We start from the raw sequence: 5,000 nt of genomic DNA, 5'->3' as shown, positions 1-5,000 counted from the left end.
CCTTAAATTTCAGGTTCGAATCCAGGTCGACTTCTCCATTCAGCTTACCGATCGCGATAAAAGTACAAGTCAAGTGTTGGGAAGGTTTCAGTATAACTGACCCATTAAATTTTCTGCCCCACCCAGCCTGGCTACAATCCAAAGACTACAAACAATATACACACGCATGTATGTATAATAATTTATTAAAATTCGTAAAACAAGATACAAGAAAAAGTGGGGTTTTTTTGAGGTTTCAAAGCAAGGGGACATTTCCCCGCTCCCTAATGAAATAAATAGAAATTTAATTTATTTAGTTCTCGGAGTGGATTTACGACTTGTAGATTCTCACCTCCAATCGATCATTAATTTATATCACCTGTGTTTTTTTTCTTTCTTTTTTGGTTTTTTTGTGAGTGGTGGGGATGGATTTCTGTTCAGCTATACTTAGAGGGGAAACACCTTCGTGAGAACGGGTTGTGGGTCAGTGAAATAAACTAATAGCATTAATACTCTCCACACCTCATTATTATGTTACACCTGTCTGTCAGACTTCGTGCTCGTGTAGGAAATGATTAATTAATTCATCCACACATTGTTCATCAAGAATATTATAATATTTCTTGATACAAAATTGTTGTTGATAGCCGAAAATGCCGTATGTGTGTATAAGTCTTTTTAGAAATAATGTATATGTATATTTTATATATTTAAAAAAGGGCTTTTTTTTTGTTAAAACATTGAAAAGAAGCCAATTCTTTCATTCACACACACGCAAAGTATCTGATGTTACTTACACATACAAATGTAGATAACGTACATACGTACGCAAATATATAATAGTGTTATACACATACGTTCGTAATGTACGGATGCGTATATAATGCTAATTATGGGATACAAACCGCTGAAAATGGCCTGATCTCCACAACATAATCATATCTATTCACTTGAAACCTATGTAAACTAGAAAGGTAGAAAGGGAAAGGCGATACAAAGTTTAAATTGGATATTAGCATTATGTGTAGATCGGGCGGGGATTAATTCTCGAATTCCACCCCCAGGGTGTGTTGGATGATTAAGAAACAGTGTGCAAGAGTAAAAGGGTTCTCCCATTTCCTTTAAAAGAACTTGCTCTTCGGCTTTCTTTTCTCTCTTCTATCGCATGGGTAATAATAATAATAATAATAATGGCTTCAAATTTTGGCACAAGCCAACAATTTCGTGGGAGTGTGTAAGTGGATTACATCGACTCCAGTGTTCAACTGGTACTTATTTTATCGACCTCGAAAAGACGAAAGGCCGAGTCGATAATAATAGTGATGGTCTTTTGCGTTTTTGAAGTTCTAGCAGCAGGAAGTAAATGGAAAACCTAATCTACGGCAGTAAGGTAAAGGTGAGGGTCGGTCGGTTGGCGACGATGTGAGAGAGAGAGAGAGAAGGTTGATTAGACATTGCCGACTACGAAGTCGGTGATCAGTTTCACCACAGGAATATTGGGGGGGGGGGGGATTCCGTGTTTCGCATTTTGTGTACGGGTTCTGTCCTGACTCGGGCAAAAACTGTTGAGACATTGAAGTGCTTGCCAAACCTTTACGACTATATTGAATTCTCCTTTTTTAGTTGTAGCGCGCACACACACACACACACATGTGTGTATATACGTATTTTGTACACTTTTTCATTTGTGATAAAGTATGTTAGTATATGTTGTATATAGTATTAAAGATTTTGTGTGTGTGTGTGTGTGTGTGTATATATATATATAGAGAGAGAGAGAGAGCGAAGGAAAAAAATATGCACACCCGGTTTAGGGTTAGTGCTACGCCGAAAACCTAGATTGATATATGTATCTGTGCAATGCCTCTTTGTCATTAGACTGTGGACCATGCTGGGGCACCGCTTTGAAAATATTTTAGTCGAATGAATCAACCCCAGTACTTTTTTCTCTGTTTTTTTTTTCTTTTAAGTCTGGTACTTATTCTATCGATCATTTGCCGAAACGCTAGGTTATGGAAACGTAAACACCAAAACTGGTTGTCAAACGACGCTGAGAGACACACATCCACACACACACACACACACACACACACACACATTATATATATATAGGGAGAGTTTACGAAAAAAACAAAAGACGAAGACAGGTGGTGTAGACAACAAACAAATGTATTAGTATAATGCTCAGGAATAGAAAGTCTTTTACGTTTCGAGCCTACGCTCTTCTACAGAAAGGGACACAGAAAAAATAAGGAGAGGAAAAAAAATGTGTGTAGTGGCTAAACACCATTCATTGGGAGTGGGTTCGATTCCCATAGTCTCTGCTGACTAACGTTCTTGTTGTGAGGATACATGATCTAGTGGTTAGGGTGTTGCACTCCCGATTGAAAGATCAGGGTTTCAATTCCTCGTCCAGGTGGTGCATTGTGTTCTTTAGCAAAACACTTCATATCACATTGCTCTGCAATCAGTTTCACACCTGATGCATGGCAAACCTTGCACCTGTTCAGGTAATGTCGATTTGATGGAGTGAGCAAATGTGCAGCAGATACATTTGGTCACTAATAGCAAGTGACACCTGGTGCAGGTTGTTCTGCAAAAGCTGGACACTCATACGTCGTCTTCGACAAGAGAGTCCATCACACACACACACACATTGTATGTGTGAATTTATATACTGAATGGATGAAAATAGAAAGAAGGCTGCTCTGTGTGTGTGTGTCTATCTTCTGTCTGTATATTTGTGTCCCCAATCCTGACATGGCTTGATAGTTGTAAACATACATCACCATAACACAAGAGGTGGTGGTGGTGGTGCTTTCCAGCGTTCTGTGAAAACATGTCTGGCCATGGGTAAATATTACCTTACTTGGAAAAAGGTGAGAATGATCAGCAGGAAGAACATCTTCATAGAGAAAATCTGCCTCAGCAAATTTCGTCTGACCCAGACAAGCAATCATAGAAAAGTAGATGTTAAAGTGATGGAGATGAGATATATACATACATAGGAGTGTGTGAGAAAGAGAGAGCGTGTCCCAGTTACTATTTGTATATAAAGATGCTGTATGGATATATTTTTATATCTATATGTGTTTGCATATATTTTTACTTGCACATGCTGTGTGGATATTTTAATGTGTGTGATATATATATATACATGCATACTATGAATGTCTATAATCATACACACACACAGATGGACAGTCATAGGCATAATATAATGAAGCCATTACAGCTGTTTATAGCAATATTACACTTTTATCATTTGTCACTTCCCTTCTGAAGAGAATGTTCTATGCTCCATGAAAGTTCTTCTGTATCATGGTTCATCTTTCATTGCTTAAATGCTTTTGAGTAATATTGTTTTTAATTGTTTGCATCTAATTTCATAATATTAATTATTCACAGGACACATTGAAACGGTTGTAACGATGTGATTATATCAAAATTAGGTAACAGTTCCTGTAAATATATTCCAGACAACTTCCATACTGGCATGGGTTGGACAGTTTGATAGGGGCTGGCAAACCAGAGGACCACATCAAGCTTCATTGTCTGTTTTGGCATGTTTTCTATGGCTGGATGCCTTCCCTAATGCCAACCAGAATGTATTGAGTGCTTTTTATGTGGCACCAGCACCAGTGGGGTTGCCAAGTAACATGCAAGACAAGAGGGAGGTGGCTTTGTATTAGTTGAGAGATTAAAGTATAATAGAGGGATAAAGAAAGGTGTCTTGCTATGGAGAAGATACTTGGCTCCTCCAGTAGGAAAAGAAAGGAGAGATAGAAAGACAGCGAGAAATAGGGTGCAATGGGTGGAATATAAGTGGTACTGAGGGGATAGGAGCAAGAATGATTCATAATAGTGTAAGGGGAGATGATTAGGAAGTTAGGCGAGAGAAATTGGAGTGGCTGGCAGATACCCGAGGGAGAGTGGTGGGGCCTGCAGCAGGGGTGGGGGAGTTTTAACAGAAGGCAGATTGTGTGTGTGAGAGGAGACCATGGTTGCAAAGGCTGTGCTTGTGTGTTTGGCCACAATTTTACTTAGCATGACATGTCTACTCATGCACAGCCAATCACCAGAAGTCTCAGTCCTTTGTCATCTCCTCTGTGAGGCTCAACAGCTGAAGATTGTTTCTCACCACTCCATCTTACATCTTCCTGGGTCTACCTTTTCACAAGTTCTCTCCACAATTTCCCCTTTTTTTTATATTCAATTGAATTTTTTCTTGTAACTAACTCACCCACTACTAGAGTGCCCTACTCTGATTAAGGAGTTAGGTTTTAAGAACATGAACTGTACAAGCACTAACTTGGTGCCTATCCTTTGTATAAGCATTCTCATACCCACAAAGTACATACACATTATATACATATATATATATATATATATATATATATATATATATATATATATGTGTGTGTGTGTGTGTGTATACATAGCCCTTTCTTTTCTGGACAAGACACCCACCAGGCTGGACGTCATTTCTGTTGCTTCCCAACATTTTTTCTTTTCCTCTATTTTCTTCTATTTATTCTATTTCCTTTAAAAAAATTTCCCAGGTGTTGCCCATTACAATCTATCTTGGCCTAACGGCTCTTAATGTCTGTTTTGATCGATTGTTTACTTTGTACATCCACTGTGTTGTTGGTTGTTCTCCTCAAATTTGATAGTTTAAAAATTTCTGGATGCTGCTGTCTTATGAAGTTTTCCTACCTTGTCGTTAAAAGCACGAAACAGGGAGAAGTAAAACAGTTGACAACTGAGGAGGAGTTGGACTTCTTTTGGTATTTTCTCCTGTACTTAATGTGTATTTTTAGTGCACACACACACACACCCATATACACACACATGTGTACATGCATAAACTGAATGGATATATTAGTCTATGTGGTCCAACCCATGCCAGCATGAACAACACATTAAATGATAATGATGGTGTGTCTATGTGAACACATATATTGTGTGGTTGTGTTTGTGCACATGCACATATATTGCATATAGATACATATATACTGTAT

The 5,000-nt window shown here is 38.3% G+C and overlaps 1 protein-coding gene across 7 annotated transcripts in view; it reads left to right on the top strand.

Annotated features, from left to right (window-relative positions):
* Positions 1-5,000, top strand: part of LOC115223193 (casein kinase I) — a 121,080-nt gene that overhangs the window by 31,830 nt on the left and 84,250 nt on the right. The window lies entirely within an intron of this gene.

The sequence above is a fragment of the Octopus sinensis genome, linkage group LG22, assembly GCF_006345805.1.
Source record: "Octopus sinensis linkage group LG22, ASM634580v1, whole genome shotgun sequence".
In the NCBI taxonomy this organism is placed as follows: domain Eukaryota; kingdom Metazoa; phylum Mollusca; class Cephalopoda; order Octopoda; family Octopodidae; genus Octopus; species Octopus sinensis.
The sequence above is the reverse complement of the archived record's forward strand: the minus strand, read 5'-3'. Positions and strand labels throughout refer to the sequence as shown.